This window comes from Rattus norvegicus, chromosome 11 (genome assembly GCF_021556685.1).
Source record: "Rattus norvegicus strain SHRSP/BbbUtx chromosome 11, alternate assembly SHRSP_T2T, whole genome shotgun sequence".
NCBI classification, from domain to species: Eukaryota; Metazoa; Chordata; class Mammalia; order Rodentia; family Muridae; genus Rattus; species Rattus norvegicus.
This window is the reverse complement of record NC_141544.1, coordinates 65692614-65715987: the sequence shown is the minus strand read 5'-3', so window position 1 is coordinate 65715987 and position 23374 is coordinate 65692614. Positions and strand designations below refer to the sequence as shown.

Genomic DNA, 23374 nt, shown 5'->3' with positions numbered 1-23374 from the left:
AGCAACAGCAGTAACAACAGCAGCAGCAGCAGCAGCAGCAGCAGCAGCACGGTAGCAATAGCAAAGGTGGCAACGGAATGGGAGGTGTAGCAGTGGTGTGATGGAGAAGCAATGAGAAATAGTGAAAGAAGAGAGTAGAGAAAGGTGACTGAAGAAGGCAGAAGGCTGCAAAGGAGCTCCGGGGAGATGCTAGCTTCTAAAGGCCCAGTGTCTAGTCCAGAAGTTGTCACAGTAGCCACGACCAAGGCTGAGGCTTCCTACACTAGGCCCAATAGCTATAATGCCAGGTGGTGGGAAGAGTTGAGGTTTCCAACATCATGGCAAGGTCAGGAGCTGTGACACTAGCAGGTACGTGTTGTTGCTGCCAGACATTATCACTGAGGATTATAGTAACTGTGACAGGTGGTTAGAGCCTAAAGCAGTAAGCTTGAGTTTCTGTCTTTTACAGCTTGGAGTAGGAGTCCAACAGCTCTTAGGGCTTGGAGCTCGAAACCTCTGCAGCTGTTAGTCCAGCTGTGGGCCCGCAGGGGCCCATGAGAGACAGTAATGGAAGAGCTGCTCCTGGCCTACACTCAGGGTCTCTCTGAGTGGAGCAAATGCAGCCAAGCCAGCTTCTTGTCAACATAGTCTGTGATGCTGTTTGAATGCTTGCTCTTCTATTCCTGTCGCTCTACTTTTGAAACTGTCGTTACAATCCTTACACATTTTTCTTTCTCTACATTTCAGTCTGGAAATTTTGTATTGACCTGTCTTCAAATACACTGACTCTTTAATCATGCAAAACATTTCTAGAATTTTCTAATGAATTTTCATTAGAATGCTGATGTTTTTTAATTCCCGTGTTCTGTAGATTGCTTTCTTTCTCTATTAAACTTCTTACTGTTTTAGTCCTAATTATTTTAAATTTTCTGTTTGGTAATTCCAGTATTTATATCACATCTGTATCTGGCACGGATGAGTTTTCTCTCCAACCATTTTTCTTGTCTTCTGTTATACGTTGTTGAAAACCAGATGTGCTGTTGAGAAGTAGTCCAATGGGCTTCCAGAATGAGTGTGTATGTTAGAGTAAAGTTGGGCTCAGTTTAATGTTTAGTGCATTTGTAAGGAACAGAAGCAGCCATGCCCTGCAGGCTCATCTCTGAGGTCCTGTTTTCACTTCAGGCTCATTGACACTACCTGTCAAAGAGTATGTGTGGCTTGCAAGACTTCCAGCTATTATCTGCTAAGTCTCTTCGAATCCTCTTAGTATGGGAGAACAGTACAAATAGGGGAGAGAGATCATTAGTCTTCTGTTTTCAGTCTCAGTCTTTAGTGGGTTTGTGTCTCTGACCTTTTATTGTTTTCAAGTAGTTCAAGTGTGCTTTGTTGTGTAGTGTCCCCCACCGTGGTGAGGCAGAAAAGACTATGTGGATGCATAGAGAGAAATGCCATCCCACCAGAGGTGCAGAACAGGCTCAGAGAAAACAATTCTCCCATCAGAACTGTGTTTTGTTGTCAATAAAGCACCAGGCACGACTAATCTTCCATCCTCCTTACCAGACTGATGGAGAAAACCTCTCAGATCTTGAGAGCTTATTGTATTTCCTGGAGGTAACGCTAACACATACACAAAGTATCCTCAGGAATGAGAGCCTCCATGAGTAACTCTCTTGCTAGTCCACATTCAGCCTTCAGAATTCACCAGAACCGTGACGTAAGTATTCTGTTTGGTAACCCCAGTATTTACGTCACATCTGTATCTGGCACTGCTGATTATTCTCTCCAGCCTTTTCACTTGCCTTCGCTACACATTGTTGAAAACCAGATTACTGTTGAAATGTAGTCCAATGGGCTATCTGTTCCTGTTTTCAGTGCATTGGGGTCAGGCAAGCACATCTCACGGTGACTCCTTACTTTGCTGCCTCGCCTGTTTCATGATAACGCTTTTCTTGCCTGACAAGCTCTCAGTTCTGTGGTGGGCTAAAGAAAGAGTGTTGCTTTTCAATTTATCCAACTTTTTAAGGACCATAGTAATGAGCCCAAGACTCCTTAAAATGCCAGAGCTAAGACCCACTTTTAACTTTCATTGTTTCTGACCTGCAAATCAAAGTATCATATTAAATCTTAAAAATGTTTGTGCCTTTCTTTTTGGCAATAGATCATCTGCCACAGATGTAAAATTTTATAAGTAGCAATAAAAAGGCCACAGACCATTTTATATATTTCACTGCTGCCCGTTTTGAATCTGTGGGACCTCTTTTCCTCACTGTGTCTGGTTTTGTATCCATCAGTCACAAATCTGAAATGCACAACTGAACATGAATTACATCATATGGACCTTTTAAATGTATGTGTGTATCTTTGTATTGTTGAGCAGGTTTCACCATTTTATTATGAAATATATATTCAAAAGCCTGCCCGAAATACACACAACTTAGCGGATAATTATAAAATCATTTCATGTGTGATCATCCACATTTAGAAGCACAGAGCTATTATTTAAAGACTCTCATATCTCATTAGATAGCAATAAGAACAGTGTCAGTCCTTGCTTTTGGGGACAATCTTCCACTTTATTCACTAAATAAAGGAATTATGTTAAGTACCAAAATATATGTATAAGTTCATTCAGTTTGTATTTTACTGAACATTATCAGGAACAGATTATATATTTTTCCAAGAAATTTGTGTGTGAATGGAGATATGTAAATTTTTCTATCAAACCTATTAATATGGTAAATTAAATTAATCAATTCCCTGATATTAACTAACTTTTATACTCTTGGAATAAATCCCATTTGGCCATAGTCTTGCATTTATTACTGTGCTAGTGACTGAAATTTGCTAATATTTCTCAAGTATTTGCTTCAGCATTCAAATGTGTTAGTGTATAGTTTTAATTTTTGTGTGTTAACTTTATGAAGTGTATACTTTAAGCTCCCAAGTACAAAAATCTAGATAGTGGAGCAGTACTTATTTTATGATAAGAATATGGAAGGCTGCCTTTTTGTTTTGTATCTTTTTTCTGCTTCTGGAAACAATTTTAATATCATCAAGATTTATTGATGTTTGGAACATGGTGCACTCTCCTTGTGAAACTGCCTAGTTCTGATGGGAACATGAGTTAATTAGTTGATGACTTGTCTTTTACATCTAAAAAAATTGTTCTGTTTAAATGTTTTGTTTTAGTGAATTAATACTGGAAAATTGTGATTTTTAAGAAAATGTTGCTGGTAGGAACATAAACCTGGGCAGTCACTATGGAAACCATTTTGAAGGTTCTTAAATATCCAATAAAACCACCATATCTCTAGCTCTATCATTGTTGGTTATTAACCCAAAAAAGCTGGAATATCATAAAGAAACTTGAACACTAGCAGTTATGACTGTGCCATTCATGATATCCAAAAAAATAGAACCAGCCAGATACCCACTGACAGAGTCATGGATGAAAAGGATGTGGTGTATCTGTCCAGTGAAATTTTATGCAGCCATAAAGGAAAGTGAAATTATGACAAATGGATGACATCAGAAATCATTATGCTAAAAGAACAAACTGGTACAACTTCTTTGTATATGTTTCTAAGCATGCATACTTTTTTATTGGATATTTTTTATTTACATTTCAAATGTTATTCCCTTTCCTGGTTTTCCGGACATAAGCTCCCTATCCCATCCCCACCCCCTTCTTCTATAAGGGTGTTCCCCTCCCCAACCAACCCCATTATCCCCCCTCCCAACATTCCCCTATACTGGGGGGTCCAGCCTTGGCAGAATCAAGGGCTTCTCCTCCCATTGGTGCCCAGCAAGGCCATCCTCTGCTACATATGTAGCTGGAGCCATGGGTCTGTCCATGTGTACTCTTTGGGTAGTGGTTTAGTCCCTGGGAGCTCTGGTTGGTTGGCATTGTTGTTCTTATGGGGTTGCAAGCCCCTTCGGCTCTTTCATTCCTTCCTCTAATTCCTCCAACAGGGAGCTTATTCTCAGTTTGATGGTTAAGCATGCATACTTACAATGAGATATTATTCTCTGATTTCTGATTTAAGTCTCTGTTGATTGTAACATTCTGTTGATTGAAACATCAATCTTCTTTTAGAAATTTCTCTACTGTTGGTTTGTAGCCTCCCTTAAAATTTCAAAATTTCAAAATTACTAGTGGAAAGAGGATGCTTTTCATTTTCCTTTTGTCAAGGGGCTTTGTTGTTGTTACTTTTTAAAGACAGAATCTTACAGAATCTTTGTTGTTGTTACTTTTTTAAGACAGAATCTTACTTATGGTAAGTCTCAAACTTACCATAGATGTGAGAGTGACCTTGAACTTTTGCTCCTCTTGCTTCTCAGCTGTGTTTGGATTACGGAAGGAGGCCGCCACACCAACCCTTGCTACTTTTGCCTAATTTATTTGTACTATAATGCTGTTGGTTTGACCTTCCTCATTGAGATGAAGTTTCCTGTGTTATTTGCTGGGTGATCAACTTCCATCATATCAACATCGGTACATACAATCTGTACAGTCTAAACATGAGTCTATATGACACGAATTAATATATATGCACAGAAGCTCTGATTTATTTATTTTGCCTTCCATATAGTACTTATATGTTTGCCCTGGGATCTGCCATAGATTTATAATGGTGCACACTAGTCTGCATCTGGCTACTGCCTCATGAAAGTAGGCAGCATGTTACTGTACACATAGATATAGATAGAACTTTGCTATCTGTCTGTTTTATTCTTTCCTGATTTGAGTTAGGGAGGGTGTGTGTGTGTGTGCATGTGCATGTGCGTGCATGTGCCTCATTTCAAGTTAAGGATCTGAAATGTACTTTTTCTGGTATGACATTTCAAACTTCATTTCCTCTTTCTTTCTGTGTAACTTAGTACAACTGTATCTTCCTCTCTTTTCAGCACATCCTGATCACTTTGCTTAAGACAGGCCTCTTCACTGTGGCATGGAGTTCGGCTAGTAGCCGAAAATACTTTTGAATGAGAAGGTGAAACACGTTTATTTCTGATGCGTCACATCATTTATGTGGTTAGTGTGCACTCATATTCTGTTGTGTGAATTGTTCACTTGGTACAGTGCATTTGCTGTGAGGTTTCCCTACATGTGCATTCTATGTTCTTTATATAAATGACTCTTAGCTTTAGGAAGCTTTTTATTTAGTGGTTTCTTTTATATTAATGCTTTCTATAAAGCCCTTACCTCTTCTCCCCTCTACCCGCCAGCTTGTATTTTTACCATTTTGGGTTATTGCTTTTAGAAGATACCCTTTGGTTTCTACTAGATTCTGAGTAGCTAATCCACTAAACCCTAGCACTAACAGTTCCCATGCAGGAAGACAAGGCCCATGTTGTAGGTGGTGTTCTTAGCTGTTCTTGAAGCTTGCCCTTCGAGCATTGTCAAGAGAACTCAAGCCATTTAACATTGTCTTTTGATTTAGGGGAATTGTATTGTTTAGGTAGTTGTTTTGGAAAAGCAATTCCTATAAGTTAATTTTGTGGTTTGTATTCTTAAGGAATAAAAAGCTGGTGGCCTGGAGAGATGGCTCAGAGGTTAAAAGCACTGACTGCTCTTTCAGAGGTCCTGAGTTCAAATCCCAGCAACCACGTGGTAGCTCACAACCACCTGTAATGAGATCTGATGCCCTCTTCTGATGTGTCTGAAGAGAGTGACAGTCTACTCATATACATTAAATAAATAAATCTTTTTTTAAAAAATCCTCCTTTGTGCATGTATATACTATGCACATGCCATGTCCACCTTAACGTGTCCACCCCACCTTGTCACACAGTGGGAATGCAGGCAGGTCTGAAGACAATTTCCAGTTCCAGAAATAATTTACCCTTTCTCTTTTTGATTTTGGACATTAAGGCCTGCATAACTATTCCCTAGGTTCTGAAATTTATGTGTGACTCCGACAGGTAAGACAGCATCAGCATTGTCGCTTCCATGCCACTTCATACAATCACTTTATTTTGATTTCTGTATCATGCTATGAGGGTTACAAACATTTAACCTAAAGATGCATGGGGAATGGAGGGGACATTATCAGGAAGAGGTGGTACATTGCTTCATGCTGCTCTCTTGACAGGATTCTCCTTGACAGACAGTACATCAAGATCTGTGCTGTTCCTCATATGAAAGGCTTGCACATACTACATGTTATATACATTTAACACGTCTGTCCCACAGCAGAACATGAAGCTGACTCCTTCACAAATGTGAGATGTGCTTTCTGTCCTATGAATGGAGTGATCCATAGTCCCTCTTATGACCAACAGCACATTTTAAAAGATGTTTATAGGAATGAGATGGCTCAGTGGTTAAGAGCATTGGCTCCTCTTTTCCAGAGGTCCCAGGAATCACAGCATGGTTCCCAACCCTCTGTAATGGAATCCTATGTCCTTTTCTGCCATGCAGGCACATATGCAAATAGAGCACTCATAAAAATAAATAATTCTTTGAAAAACGTTCAAAAGGTTAAGAAGTACACTTTATAGCTATGGAGAGGTAAGGTTTTCTTCTGTTGGAAGCGCATCAACCTACAGGTGCATCAAACTCAAAACCAGGGCCTCAATAATGTACTCTAATCAAAGGATTCTGTCTAAACCATGTCCATAGCTTTCTCATTTGCACATAGACTGGAAACAGATGCACATTTTAGCTCAGCTGGCTGTGAGATACATTTATAAATGCTGCATAGATTTGTTGTTCCTTTCTTTACTCGTTCTGGTTTGTGGTTTTTCTGACAAATTCATGCTGTTAAGCAGGAAAAGAACCTTGTGCAGTCTGAGCTTCCCTTCCCTGGTGTGTCCTTGTGACCTGTGCCGCTGTAGGACAGTGGCATCACTACTGCATTCTCATAGGATTTATACATCGCCCCCAGGTGGTTGTGTCTTTTCAGGGTTTCAGGGTTGCTTCATTTCTTGGTTACTTTTCCAGAACGTAGGAAGTCAATCAGGCAGAAAGACTAACGCCAATTGACTTGAGGTGCTTACCCTTCATGCCACTCCATAGGCATTCTGCCAAGCTTCATTATAGTCTGTGCTGTGTGCAGTAAGGAAGTTTTCTTTGCATTAAAAACAAAAAGAACGGACATTTATTCCAAGAAGACATACAAATGACTAAAATATGATATAAGGAAAGTATGTAAAAATGTCAATTATCACCAGGGACATGCTAATCAGAACCACACTAAGATATCCCCTCATCTGGTGGCTAGGATCTCAAGGTAAGTCTCTGAAAAGTGTAAGTGAACATGTGGAAGAGTGGAGCCCCTGTAGTGCTCAAGGGAATGGAAGACTGTGTGACCACTGTGGGACATTAGTGATGCTGTCACTTCATTATGTGACAGTCCTCATAGATCCAAGGGAACTAAAATAACAAAGAAACAGCAATGCTCAAGTTCAGTGCTCACTGCGCCATCATTTACAGGAGCCAAGGTATGGAAATGGCTTACATGTATGTCCATGAGCGAGCAGATAGGAAATCATAGCATAGGTACAATGAAACCTTAATTAGCCTTTAGAAAGAAGGTGACTGTGCCAGTTTGAACATAGAAGACATTATGCTAAATAAAATATAAGTCCTAGGAGAACAAGTATTGTACATTTGCACTTACATGAAGCTCTGAAACAGTCAACCCACAGAATCAGAGGAAGTTCACTTGGCAGGGGCTGGGGAAGAAAGACACAGATTTTTATCAACAGCTTTAAAGCTGCAGGCACCTACTGAGCAAGTTCTAGAGATTTACTATCCAACATTAACAATATTCCCTTGTGCTCCTGAAATTTTGCTTAAAATGCAGTTTCTCGTCATGACAAGGAATCTTTAAAAATATAAATACAAAATAAAAATATTCCACTTTAGGCAGTCCATTGAGTGACTGATTAAAGCATTCATCATGCTAAATTGCCCCCCCCTTTTTTTGCTGTCAAAACCAGAATGTGTAGGTTCTGGGATTAGAACAGTTCATACCTGACTGATTTCTGAATGTTACTTCTAGAGTGATTGGTTCAGTAATTACTGTTCGGGGCTTTTCCACATCAACACCACACTTTAGTTCTGTTTGCAGCTCCCAGGAAGTGAAGTTGTCTTTTAAGAAAAGAGTACAAATCACTTTATTGCCTGCAAAACTGGGCCGATTCTGCTTCACTGTTTAAATTCCTACTCTTTCTGCTCACACTCACAGCGGTGAGCTTCAAAGACTGCATGCCATGGTCATCACATCATTAGTGATTCCTGCATGTCCGACACTTATGTTACGTTATTTCTTTTTGTTGGTTTTAACACTGCAGCAAATGGGGCAGGAATATATCTATTCAAAGGGAAGATCTCTAATGGCTGTCTTCCCTTGTAAGAAGACTATGAAAAACCCTTGCCCCCATGGTTTGGCTTCTGTGAAACACCCACATGAGCTAAAGATCCATGAGACAGTACAAATGTATGCTTCCTAACAACTTCCCTTTCCTGAAGTTTCCTGACCAGTTTGGGATCTATGTCCTCCAACCAAAATGTCTGGTGTTTTCAGCAACAGAATTTTATCATGTAGCTACAGTGGGTAACCATCAAGATATTCTATGCCTTGTACTGTAACATTAATTTACTAGCATATGCTTCCTGGAAGCATGGTGTCCACCCATGTGTGGTAATCCAGTTTGACCTCTCGTTCAAGCAGTATTTTGATACCAACTTGCTAACTAGTGCATTTCCACAGACTTCTTCATAAGTTACTTAGGTTAACTTAACTACTAACTATATTCTCCTCCAGTTCCCACCTGCCCCACGCTGCTTAATTCTTTCACCCTCAGTATGGCAACATAGTATGACTTCAAAATAAGCCTGGAGATGGAAAAACCTGGATTCTGGAAGATAATCTAAATCTCAGTACTACACTGCATTTGGAATTGGAATTCACAGAGAGAGAGGAAAATGGGCTGAGCTCTCGTATGTTGAAACCACGATGTTAGTTATAATATCATCCTTTAAAAATACATGGTCTACAGACAAAAAGGCAACTGAGAAAAGGTTGACTACATCAGGGCTTCCTTTGCCTTAAGGGATAACTCCGAATTCTGTAAAAACTGTCAATTGGCTCCCTATCCAGATGATTCAATTCTGTGGCAAGTCTGCCTTAACACTCATACTTGACATTTACTCAAAATTGTATGGAGAACAAAGTGAAGTACAACCCAGGACTTACTGGAAACTATTAGGCAATTTGAAGTTCAAAAATGTTGAAACAAAGTGCTCCCGCCCTGGTATCTTTTTTCTCCTTTCTGAATAAAAGGGATTGATTTCCACTCTAATTGCATAAAGGACTAGTTCCTGCCTCTTGTTAGTCCCCATTTCTAGTTCATAGACCAATAGACAGTGGCAACATGTCTGGACAAATCCATGCCTGTGTGAAGTGGACCAGTGCCTGGGGTCCAGTGGACCCAACAATGAGTCTCCTGTCCAGTCTGGTTTAGGATTCTTTCTCTCCCTTCCCTTGGTCCTCTAGGGGAAAGTAATTGTTTATGGGAAAAATAGGGAAAAGGGTGTGGGGGGCCTCAGTTGAGGAGCAGAAGACAATGAAGGAGATACAGAGCTGCCGGAACAATGTGCACAAGGGCATTAATAGGCATGCCAACACAGAGAGGGCAAATCTCACAGGGCTCCATTATTAAACAAAGAACTACAGGAAGCTTATGATTGTTGAGAACAGAAGGAGTCTTTTCCAGGGATCAGACTCTTTTTTTTTATTATTAACTTGAGTATTTCTTATATACATTTCGAGTGTTATTCCCTTTCCCGGTATCCGGGCAAACATCCCCCTCCCCCCTCCCCTTCCTTAATAGCAAGTGGTCAACCTTGAAGTCATACACATTTAAGCAATACAAAAAGGACTCAGAAGGTTGTATTTAGATACTTGTGGACACACACACACACGCGCACACACACATACACACACACACCAATAACAATTAAAGCAAAAGAAGCAATGGATATGAGGGAGGAGACATTGGAAGAAGGGGAAGGGGTGATGTTGTATTTTAATTTTTAAAACATAAGAAACAAGAAAAATAATCACTTGTTATCTCCACCAGTTTTTCGTTTATATCTGCAACTATAGCAATAAGGTTAACATGTAAAGACACTAGGTTCTATGAGTACTTTCTTTCCTGTTGTTTCATGCCTACAAGATTGTTTACTGTCAAAGATAATGATATTTTGTTTTCTTGACCAGAGTTCTAGCTGTGACATCTTGTAAGCCTCTCAGGTCATGGAATGGATCCTTTCTCCCTTAACCTAGAAACCACACTTTTATTAAAAATCTCCATTTCTGTCATACAACCCCTGTTCCTTTTTTAAATTTTATAGCACATGATTCATGAAAATTTCCATCTACCACCATGACAAAACATGGTGAACCATGGGCTAAGTGGAGGTACCCACATGCAGGGATGACTTAGACAGGGGTCAGACAACTTGAAAGAATATATTCCCTCCCACTCACAGTACAAGTTCTGCTTCTCAGAAAATATTCCAAAGACAGGGTAACAATAAGGAGTAGTGAGTCTTTGGGAGATTTCTCCCCACCCACACTCCATTTATTTTTAAGCTGTTTTTATTATTTTGGTACTCTAGTGACAGGGCAGCACTTAAGCCCAATACAAGTACCACCAGATATCCCATTTCATTTCCTGGAACTGAGCTGAGCCCAGATTACTCTCAGCCACACTGCTGGGAAGTGGTTGTGGGGGGCATACCTCAAACTGCATTGGTATATGATGCCAATGCTGTCTATCCCATGCCTGTAGCACTCAGCTGCGTGCTTCATTTCATCAAGAGAAGGACAACAATTTGCATTGTTGTTGTGTTTCTCTGAAGCTTTTCTAAATTGACTCAATCCTCAAATATCCTGAACGGTCACCATTCAATTTCTTTTGACTTGGCCTCTGATGATACCGCCACTGCTTTTGATGGGTTGTGATATGACAGACAACTTATGACATTGTTTAGTTTTTTTGTTTGGTTTTTTTTTTTTTTTTGGCTTGGAGTTTTTGGTTTTTTGAGACAGAGTTTATTTGTGTAGCCTTGGCTGTCCTAGAACCAGCTCTGTAGACCATGATGGCCCTAAACCCCAGAGATCCTCCTACTTCTGCCTCCCCAGCACTGGGATTAAAGGTGAGGACTACCCCTGCAGAGCAACAATGCTGTTGTTTTAAGGAGGAATTCATCACTTCAGTGTAAATGAGCTTGCTGTTAACACACTGGACTAGCCATTGAGGAGAATGTGGCTTTTAAGTCCCCCTTTTAAAACTGCGTATAGCTCTCCATCTTGTTTAGTTTCACTAAAACTATGTGAGAAACTCAAGAGAGCTTTCTAATGCAGACCATGCCATGTGTTGAACCAAGATAGGCATTAGTAATAGCTAGTATTCATATGTAACCCAAATATAATACTGTTTGTAAGCTCACAGATGAGGAAAGTTATCTTCTTCCCTCTTCCTTCCTGACATTAGAGGTGCCAAAAATACACACATGCTTGTTCTTTTTCTGTCTTTGCTTGTCACATCTTTGTTTCCTAGAAATTTAATCTCCACCATTCAGAGATTGCTTTTACTTTCTCTGCTTTGTGTTTACTTTCCATTCATGTTCATATTTTCTATTTTTAACACATCACTGCAGAAAAGTGTCTGCTTGAGTAGATGTTTGCATCATATAGTTTTGCAAAACTCAAGAACAGAGCCCCCAGAACTTGCTTGCTTCTTAAAACAAGTAGTAAGGGAAAGCTGTAAAGTGGAATAAAAGTGAATTTATTCTTAAATATTATGCTCTCAATATTAAGAAGAGGATAGAGCTGATTCATATATCTATATGAATACATTTCTGCAAGTATTGGATATCAGTATGAGGGAGATTTCTTTCAGTAACTGTTCATGAAAGCATCTTCCATTCATCATTAGACTTCTAGTAAATGCATACTCATGCATATATATTTGGTGAGAATTCAGTTCATTTACATAGTATGGGTAACATGTTATCATATACCCAGAGAGAGAAAGAGAGAGAGAGAGAGAAATCGATAGAAAGAAAGATAGATGATGGATAGATAGCTTGATAAAGAAGATTCTGCCCAAGAAAACATGTCAATGAGCTTAACAGTTCTCATTTCTTGAAAAAAAAAGAATCATGTTGACTAGGGAGTTGCATGATGTATGAGTAGAATATTTAGACAACTGACAGGAAAACTGGAAAGACCATGCCATGTGTTGAACCAGAATAGACATTAGCAATAGCTAGTATTCATATGTAACCCAAATATAATATTGTTTGTAAGCTCACAGACAAGGAAGTTAGGCACTATGACCAGAGACTTAGGTATAATGACAAGCATAAATGCCCTTTCAAGGAAATACAGGAAAAAACGTGGGACATTCTGCTTCCCAGCAAGTGTCCTGTGAGGATAAATCTTGTAAATTGAAGCAGTGCTCCATATCTGAGCCTATGATATCTGATAGAATAATGACAAATATAAGTTGTGAAAGAAAACCATAGCACAATGGACCTTCATGTACATACTAAGAACCAACAAAGCACTTGGGGAGGTAGGGAAGCTTGATGGAAGATGTCTCACTCATAAGACCAGACATGTCCTTGTTTCTTGCAGTAACTGAAACACTTCCTGTTTGTTGTGTTTTGCTTTGGTTATTTGTTTTCTGTTTTTGAGACTGTCTAGCCCTCACTGGCTTGGAACTCACTACTTAGATGTGACCTTGGCCAACAGGAATCTGCCTGTCTTCATATATTGAATACTGGGATTAAAGCTGTAATACACAATGCTGAATCCAAAACCTTCCTTAAGGAAATGTTGGCTGTCAGTTTGGGTCAGCAGTATAAAGCACAAAGCACCTAACGTTTGCAATTTAAACAATATGTCTGTATTGATTCTACAGGGTTCTGTATACTTTTTTGTCCTTTTAGTATACTTTTCTTTATTTGAAAAAAATAAAGAGTAAGGATATGTTTAGCATAAAAAATTAATTGAACTGTATACCATAAGTCATTATCCAGACCTCTATCACCCAGCTGGGTTAGTTCACTCTATGAAATTCAGAAACCATGCTCAAGTATTCCAATTGCTGGGCTACATCTTTCCATGCGCAATTCTGATCAAACAGCTCCACTGTTTCTTATGGAAAATGGCTACACTGCACTTCCTATTTTCTTTCCAATGAACAACACATTCAGTGGGCTAAATTAGGCTCTAAGCAAATGTTTGATGAATGCATAGTGTACCCAGATAGCATAGATCTCATAGAAGTTTCCTACTGCTCATTAATCCTCTATCTGACAGTACCGTTCCGAAGTCCACTGCAGCAATCACGTTGTTTGTGTGAACATTTTACCTTCCTGAAATGCCACACAAAGATCTTAATATGATGTACTTAAATCCAATCATACAATTTAAAACTCTATATGCTTGCTATAAGAAACAATAACACATTTATGGTGTTGAGTAGAGGGTTTTCTTAGGTAGGCAAAAGCTAATGACCTTCTAGAACAAATTAAGTTATGGTGTAAATATTCTGGCAAATGTGTGGAATTCCTGATAATGCTGCAAATCTACTTGTATATATTTTTTTTATATTAGTGAGCCTGAGCTTGGACTTTTAGCTCCCTCCCCGCTGTGAGTGCACGTGTTATAGTTTGAATCTGAAGTGTTCTCCATAGACTTGCATTATTCTAGTGTTTCCTGCTTGGTCCCCATCTTATAACATTCTTGTGAATACTAGAGCCTTTAAGGGGTAGACCCGAATAACAGAATCAGGTTACTGGGAGTTAGTCTTTGAAACACTACTAATTCCAATCAGACATTCTCTTTTCTAGCACAACCATACGAACAAGCAGTTGCTATACCAGACTCCTACAGTCCGGCCTTCTCCATCATGACAGACTGAACTCTTCCTAAAATCATGAACCAAAATAAATCTTTCTTTCTTGTTTCTGTCAGGCACATAGTCAGAGTGATGCAAAAGTAAACAACCTTTTTTTTTGGCATTTGCCTATGTGTGAGAATACAAAGATGACAGTATTCACGCAAAAGAAAGATATTCAAACATATTTTTCTAAGCAGGGTAATATGAATTGACCTTCCTAGTTAGATAACTGGTTAATGTTAATTCCCTTTAAGTCATCAGAAAAACATGTACCACAGCCACACAAATAAGCAATTAGTTAAACTCCTGTGGAACCTTCTCTAATTCCTAGAGATATTACTTTGAGACGAGAGCCCCCGCTCATGTGTCTTGGTTGAGACCGGTATCTCTCCTAAATGCTCCCCCCTGGCAGATGTGTAGAATTGTATTTACTCAGTACAAACATCCCATTATTTCATTTTCTTGGAGTTGAGATAACTGAGAAAAGATGCAAATATCTGCAAATATAATGCTCTTCTTTTTCATTTCTCCCTCCCGCGAGATGCTGATCTCCTTTCAACACCCAAATTGCCTAGCCTAATATATATATATATATTTGCTGCCCTGCTGCATTCAAAGCAAAGCTCTATATATTTTTATTGAAGTATCTCATTAAACTTTTATCATAACACATTGTAAAAAATGTTTTCCACTCAAACTCGCCTTTGAACTGCTTGCCTGGCTGTTCTGTCCGATAGATAGCCACTTTGTTTTAAATATAAGTAGATTCCTTATGGGATGAATTGTGCCTCCTCCCTACTAACATGTAGACGCTCTAACTTCTGGCACTCAGAATGTGATTGTAGTGCTGGGGACAGGGAGTTTTAAAGATGATTGTGGAAATTCAGGGAAAATAGATTGGGTTCTAAGCATTGTAGATGTCTTCATAAGAACATGGGAAACAGAGAAGGCACAGAGCCATAACCCACGGAGGAGGATTTCTTTTTTATAAAGCATGATATTGCTCATCCCATTTAAGACATCAGCTGAAACAAACTATTACTAATGATATAATATTCTCTAGATATATTGCATTTCTTTTCTCTGCACAGAAGACCTCCCAGGATGTCTTAGTATTTATCTCTGTTTTCTCAAATTGCAAGAGGAAGTTCTTATAAACCCCCCGCCTGGCCACACCTTGGTCTCAGTCTTCCAACTCCAGATTCGTGAGATGCTAAATTGCTGTTGCTTAACTTTCTCAGTCGATAGAAACAAATACAACAGCCCAGAATCAGCTTGTCATTTGCACTCAGAGTCATGTCCTACAGTAGAACTGAGCATGTGAGCCCATCTTCCTGTGCCAGTTCAAAATCTGGAGGCAGAGTGAAGATAGGAAACAACTTCATCTATATTTTCTCTTCTCTTGTATGTGTTTGCTGTCTAGTCTCTTGCCAGTGATAAATCTCTAAGCATAAGGAAGCCTGCCTGAGATAAGTAAAAACACAAACCACTGAATGAGGAAAGCCTGTGTTTAACCAGTGTGGTGGTTTGAAAGAGAATGGTCCCAAACACTCAGGTAATTTGAGCTCTTGATCTCTGTGTGGAGAGGTTATGAAATCTTTAGAAAGTGGAGGTTATGGAATCTTTGTTCAGGGAAACGTCACCAAAGGTAGGTTCTGAGAGTTTATCACTGGGTAGTGCAGCAAATAGAGATTCAGCATCTCACAGTGTTACAGGCTACCAGACAGAGACCACAGTGGAGAAGGACTAGTGCTCTTGTAAGAACTTCTCCTTGACTTGATACTGTTCACATTCCTCCTTCTACCGCGTATGGGCTTCTCTTTGGGTGGCATCTGTTTCCTAAACTCTTGCAGTCTTGTCCCATTTACAGTTCACTCTTCTGTCTTCCTATGTGATGGGAAGTGATCAGATAACTTCTTGCCCTGGTCCCCTGCTGCCATACTTACCCCACCATTATGGACACCCTGTCTGGAACCATATACCAAAACAAACTCTCATACAAGTCGCTTCTGCCATATTCTTTTTATTTCATCATAGCAAAAGAAGTAATCAAGATAAGAGGGATATTCCAGTACACCACAGTAATTTTCATACAACAAGAACAGCACTGGAAATACTCAAGTCATAATCAAGTTAACACTGATTTCCAACATTGAAGAAAAAGTTTCCTTTTCAATCCTCAACGTAGGCATTAGGGAAACACAGAGAAAAGAACAGAATTAAACTGAGCGTCTACACAACCAGACTCTCCTCTCCATGATACATAAATATTATTCATTCTATTTTGTCAGTGTGTTCCAGAAAAAAGAATATATTTGACTGTGAAGGTATTATTCATTTCTGAATTTGAGTGTAATTTATTAACTATCTCTGACTTAGGAAATTAAGGTAACAAATTGAAATCTCATCTTTGGAGCAAACCAACTACATTGGCAAAGCAAAACATATTTATTCACACTTACAATGAGCCAATTTAATTTAAATGGCCAGTTAACCATTGCCAAGCTTACTGACATTGCCTTGAAAGGTGATAATGATATAATAATATAATTTAATAGAAATGATGAAAACTGACTTTTAATAAACGCAGCTTGAAGCTATCACTATAGTTTTACACAGCCCGTTTAATCCTCACCGTGTTGTTTGTTCATTCTCAAGATGAAGAAACTGCTTTCCTGAGAAAACAAGCAGCCTCTGTCTTCACAGCAAGGACAGGAAATGGCGCCACCTCCTGAGATGCACTTAGAAGTTAGATAGAGATTAAAATACAAGACAGGAAACAATAGCTTAGGGCTGTTTGTTGACATAAATCAAAAGTTTTCAGTAAGAAATAACTGGCTAGCCTTGAGAATTCCAGGAAATAAAACATTAGGAAAAAATACCTTCTTTTTCACATAAAGTTTTGTGAATTTGCCTTTTTGGCAGTGAGAAGATCTGAGGGGGGAGAAGGAGGGAGGGAGGAGGAGGAGGGAGAGAGGGAAGGAGGGAGAGAGGGGGAGAGAGAGAGAGAGAGAGAGAGAGAGAGAGAGAGAGAGAGAGAGAGAGAGACCTCATCTCTTCAGGGAGATATGACATGGCACACGGACTCTCCAATGGCTCTACTGCAGGTGGGGGGTTCATCTCTTGCTGTGGTCTTGAATCCCAGTCAGACCTTCATGCTACGCTCCAGCTCACCAGCCTTCGGTGTCTTTTCCCCATTTCCTTTCCTCACATGCGGCTCCCAATGAAATCTTTGTATGATTAATCCCATCAGCTACCTGCAGCTCAGAGGTTCTACATCTATTTTACTAAATTTTTTCAAATGTTTCTGAAGCGTGTATAATAAGCACAGCATGTTAGCAACATTACCAAATTCTTAGGCAGTTTTCATATATTTATACTTTTATCTCCCGTATCGGCACTTCTTTAAACTGACTGCTATTACTTGCTCCACAGATGCACAGCCTTTTATGAAGATCACCGATCTCCCCACCCCAGCCTCTCACAAAATGTGTTCACGGTCCTGTCTCATGGATGACCTTCCTATCAACCCGGTGTGGCACCCATCTGGAAGTTCTCACTGAAGCCATTCCTTCCTGCTCTGGTTCTTTGCAACAGACTGCTCTACTGATACTCACCTCATTACTGCCTGTCTACAGGGAGCTTACCTTCCACTTCTCACCCTGACTTTTAACAAATCTGTTGTTTTTGCTGTAAATTGTTAATACATATTTACTATTTTCTTCTTCCTTTATGCTATCTATCATCACAGCAGAAGCCTTGGTTTTGTAATGATCTAATAATGCGTAGTTCCCTGATAGTGATTCAGCAAACATTTGTCTGATAAACAAACACAATGAATATTATAAGGAATATAAAGATGAAAGCTATTATGGAATTTTAAGAGAAATTAAAAATGAGTCTGCAAAGCCAAAGCCTGTTTCAGGTTTCTCAAACTGTCACTTTGTCACAAAGTACAGGTTTTCAAATGATACTTCTCCTCCAAGTGGAAAGATTTGGAGGAAGGACTTGGCCAAAAGAATTCATAATAAAGATAGAAGCAGAATCAGAAGTGTCAGAGACTTTCTGTATTGCTCAAGCACCAGGACTGAACGAATGAGTTCAGTAATAAACCGTCATTTTAGGAGAACACACAAAGAAAGGATGATGTGTCTCTGTACTCTTTCTGGGAAAATGGAGAGAAAATGGGATAATGGATATTAAAGCCTAGTAAAGTACTTACAGCACAAACAGAAAGAAGCCTTGAGTTCAGTAATCAAAGCTCACACAAAAGCTCACTTGCGGTGGGTAAGATTTTTATTCCCAGTGTTGGGGATGAAGACCCAGCCAGGTCCTTGATGTTTGCTAGCCAGTCATCCTAACTGAATTAGCAAGACCAACTAAGAGATCAGGATTCTACAGAACCTGAGGACTCTTCCAAAGTTGACCTTGTACCTCTACACATATGGGCCCCTCAAACAACCCCCTCCCCAGCATACACTGATATAGCATCAGATACAAGCATACACCACACACACCCCTCCCTTGGCCACACACAGTGGAACTGTAGACTCTGACCCTTCCTAAACATAATGTGGAAACATTATGTTTAAATGGCAAGCTAACTTTCTTCAGATACAATGAATCCATGTTTGCATGGATTTTAAATTTGCAGATTTTAAATTATTATTAAACTGTCTCATTTGGTTCCCAGCATTGCTTTTAAGCTAACTTTGTCTCAGGGTCTTTTCAGGTCCAAGTGGCATGCTTGGAACTTGACCTGAGCTGAAAATTAAACAAAAGTCTTAAACACACACACACACACACACACACACACAAGGTTGTTGTCATCTTCCAGTTCTATCTCTTGAAGCACATATTATCCAGATCTCAAATCCTAGTTCCAGACTTCTAGGCCGCACTACACTAAGAGGTCAGGCTCATTGCCAGTACATGGTGACATCTCCCCAGGTGAACTGGATCATTGCCAGGTGGATAAATACAACCTACTATTTTACTGGCAAAAAGAAAACCAACAAAAATTGGAGCTGTCATGAATAGAGTACTCAGAAATTATGGAGACTTGTGCCAAGCTTGATGTCAACAGGGAAGGTTGAGGTCATCACCCAGATATCTCAGCTGGTAAGAGCCGCCTTCAATAAAAACCAGTAGTTTAAATAGTTCCTTAATTCTATGCTTGAACTTTTAAACTCCGAAGAGGAACAACAGCAGGAAACAGCAGAAACTTTCAAGAGCTAGCCTCTGAGATGCTAATCTATGGCACAAGTGTCCAAGTTTGAGCAAGGGACTGTGGATGATGGCCATTCTGCCTGATAATTACAGCTGCAATGCCTCATGCCCAGCTCAGAGCTCTCCACCATGGCTTGATATAAACAAGCAAGAAAAAGGAGGAGGAAGAGGAAGAGGAGGAAGAGGAGGAAGAGGAAGAGGTAGAGGAAGAGGAGGAGGAGGAGAAGGAGAAGGAGGAAGAAGAAGAAGAAGAAGAAGAAGAAGAAGAAGAAGAAGAAGAAGAAGAAGAAGAAGAAGAAGAAGAGAGGAGGAGGAGGAGGAGGAGGAGGAGGAGGAGGAGGAGGAGGAGGAGGAGGAGGAGGAGGAGGAGGAAGAGGAAGAGGAAGAGGAAGAAGAAGAAGAAGAAGAAGAAGGTGATGATGATAGTAATAGAGACTAATTACAAAGAAATATGTCAGAGAACATAACATCTATTAAGGTTAAGTTTTGCAGAAGAGATCTACAAAGAACAGATAGTGTTGACCCTATCTGTTATGAGTATACGTTTTCCTAATCGCTGCATGCTACTGTTTAGTCTTTTAATAAATATAAACTACCCAGTGGTAGAAAATAGAGTTAACATTCCTCACGAGACACGTGGAATATAGCCTGCAATACTGAGTATTATCATCTCCATTCTTCTGTGGTCTCAAACAGTCTGGCATCCAGAAAGAGAAATGACTTTGCTGTTTTATTTTATATTTATGATGTATAAAAATTTGCTGTATAATTTATGTCTTTGCTCTTTTATGACCAGGGACTCACTGAAGTAGAAAATGTACCTATAGTTAATCAATGACCATGTAATGTTCATTTACATTCTGTTTAGTTCCATAGATACTAGATAGGATCATAGATTTTACAGTGGAACAGAGAGACATGGGTTCTAGTCCCATGTCAGGGTCTGAAAACACTGCTCATTTGTAACCTAAGGTAAACCACAGTGATCACCTCAGACTTCAGTTAGTTGTCTTTTGAGTGACAAAGTAACTTTTGTCCCATTCCAAGCTCTAATAGTTGATGGTAACTCAGTCTGATATATGATATAGAGAGAAGACCTACACTGCTCAGTGCAGAAGCTAACGGGTTTTTCTGTTGGGAGTTTGGAAGATCACAATGTCAGTGGAAATGTGGACAGGGAAAGGAAGACTAGATTTCTAAGGTTCAGAAAAGAACAAGGCCTCTATTAGGAGTTTCAGTAGAGGCCAATTATGTTACATTCTGCCAACAAACTGGATTACATTATGCCCACATCTTGAAATTTTTAATTACTCTGAATTTAAAGGCTGTGCATTAAGTTTTTCAGTAAAGAAAATTTCAATTCGACATAACATGAAGGCTGTAGCATGGTTATCACTCACTGTTTTTTTGTTTTTGTTTTTGTTTTTGTTTTTGTTTTTTTTTGTTCCGGAGCTGGGGACCGAACCCAGGGCCTTGCGCTTGCTAGGCAAGCGCTCTACCACTGAGCTAAACCTCCAACCCCTCACTCACTGATTTTAATCCTGTCACAGTGAGCAAAAGAAGAATTATACAACATGAGTGCTATAATAGGTGGCATAATGGCTGAATGGGTAAAGGCGCCTGTCACCAAGCCTGATTACCTGATTTGGATTCCAGGGATCCAGAATTTAAAAGGGAAAACTGACTCCTACAGGTTGTCCTATGAATTTACTGTTCAAGCCTTGGCTTGGGCATTTGTGTTCACACACACACACACACACACACACACACACAAACACATATTTTAAATATGTTATAAATTTTTATTTCATTGATTCTAGATTATACACACAAATAAAAATTAGTTCTATACTAAAATTTTTAAACATGTTATAAAATTCTATTCAATTTCTTATAGACTATAAAATATAATATATATTTAAACTAAGGGTACTTTATCTAAAACCTCTCAAATTATATTTGCTCTGATTTTATGGCCAGCATCAAAAAAAATTCCAAACTCAGCTACATGCCTTACAAAAATCAGTATTCAATGAAGGGCACCTAATAAATTAAGCTATACAAGTGTGTGTGTGTGTGTGTGTGTGTGTGTGTGTGTGTTTGTATGTGAATGTGAATGTATATGTGTGCATGGGTGTGTAAATGTATATGTGTATATGCATATGTATGTGTTTACATGTGTGTATGTGTGTGCATATGTGTTTGTGTGTGTATGTGCGTGTATGTGTTTGTGTGTATTATGTGTGTATGTGTGTGAATGTGATGGACATGTGTGCATGGATGTGTAAATGTATATGTGTATATGCATATATGTGTGTTTACAGGTGTACATGTGTGGGCATGATTGTGCGTATGTGTTTGTGCATATGTGTTTGTGTGTGTGTGTGTGTGTGTGTGTGTGTGTGTGTGTGTGTGTGTGTGTGTTTGGGTCTTCCAACTTCCCTTTGATTATTCTAGGCCTCCTCTTACAACTTTAAAGAATTAAAGGACACATAGCTACTAAATTGTCTAAGTTAGCGTGAATGAAATACTCCTCTCCTCCTCCAACCATTGTGAAAACTCCTTCATAAAGAATTTATTGGAAAGTCCAGTGTCTGAGTGTCTACCCTAAGAATATGTCCAAAATGAAAGTGTCTCTATCTGTCCATGACCAGTTTGCAAAAGTCTCTTCTCCACATGGACCATTTTCTTTCTGGGTCAGAACCCTAGAGTCCTCTGTTACCCTCACCTCCCATACATTCTGAGGCAAAGAGGCAGAATGAGAGGTAGGAAAAAAGAGATATGGACACATGACTTAACCTTGGTGGATAAGTAATATTGTGGCTTCATAGTTAATTGAAGTATCAAGTTAGCAAGTTTTATAGTCCCAACCTTCCCCTGATGCATGATGCAGAGCTCTATGATGTTGTCTGGATTTTAGATCGCCCTCCAGGAGAGGGCTTCAACCTTTTCTCCCTCTCTCAGTAGTCATTAGCTGGCTGTAGTTCTTTGTCTAGGAGTGGGAGCGCATGATATTTCCCCCTTTTCTGCTAGCAAATCTATTGATACTGGCATTGTTTGGATCTTAGACATCCACATTGTTGAAGTACCATGAGTAGGAAGCCTCCCTGTCATTTCTAAGAGACACAGTCTTATAGTAAACTTCCTGGTCCTTTGGTTCTTACAGACATCTGCTCCTCTTCTGAGCTGTTCCCTGACCCTTAGATGCAGAGGTTGTATTGTAGAGCTATCTGTTGATACTGAACTCTATGCGTGTCTTTGAACAAGTGTGTGGTACAGGGATGTTAATTCAGAGACCCTTATCAATCACATAACCAGTGTTTGGTTCTCACATTTATGACATATACTACTCCAATACATATACACTACTATATATTTTTACATTTATATTGTAAATAACATTTAGACTCCAAATAACCAATAGTAGCCCAGCAATTGTAGAACAAATTAATAAAAGTTTAATTGCATCAATTTGATAATTTTGTACTATGGAAATTATATCAACTTTGTAATTATAACTGAAACAGTATATTTTCAATGTACAAATTTTGATAATCATGTAACATATTTTATTGAAGATGAATCAAATTATTAAAATTGGATATTTTCCTTATTGATATTAATTTTTAATTTTTCGTGCTTTTATTGGATATTTTGTTTATCTACATTTCAAATGTTATCTGCACTTTCAGGTTTCCCCTCTGGAAACCCCCTATCCCACCCCCAACTTCTGCCTCCATGAGGGTGCTCACCCGCTCACCTACCCACTGCCTCCAGGCTCCATTTGCCTAAGAATTTCATGAATTAATTGTTTTTAATAGTTGAGTAGTGCTACATTGTGTAAATGTACCACATTTTCTGTATCCATTCCTCTGTTGAATGACATCTGGGTTTTTTCCAATTTCTGGCTATTATAAACAAGGCTGCTGAAATTCATGGATAAATGGATGGAACTAGAAAATATCATACTGAATGAGGTGACCTGATCACAAAAAACATACATGGTACGCACTCACTGATAAGTGGATATTAGCACAAAAGCTCAGATTACCCAAGATACAATCCACACACCACATGAAGCTCAAGAAGAAGGACAAACAAAGTATGGATGCTTCAGTCCTTCATAGAAGGGGGAGCAAAAATATTCACAGGAGGAAATACAGAGACAAAGTTTGGAGCAGAGACTGAAGGAAAGGTGATACAGAGACTGCCCCACCTGGGGATCCAGCCCATCCAT

General features: G+C 39.2%; 1 long non-coding RNA gene across 1 annotated transcript; it reads left to right on the top strand.

Moving 5' to 3' along the window:
* LOC148002592 (uncharacterized) lies at positions 1-17822 on the top strand. Its single transcript, XR_015633076.1, has 2 exons — positions 1-348; positions 17344-17822. It is a non-coding gene; the product is annotated as an uncharacterized LOC148002592 (long non-coding RNA).
* Positions 17823-23374: the final 5552 nt, after the last annotated feature.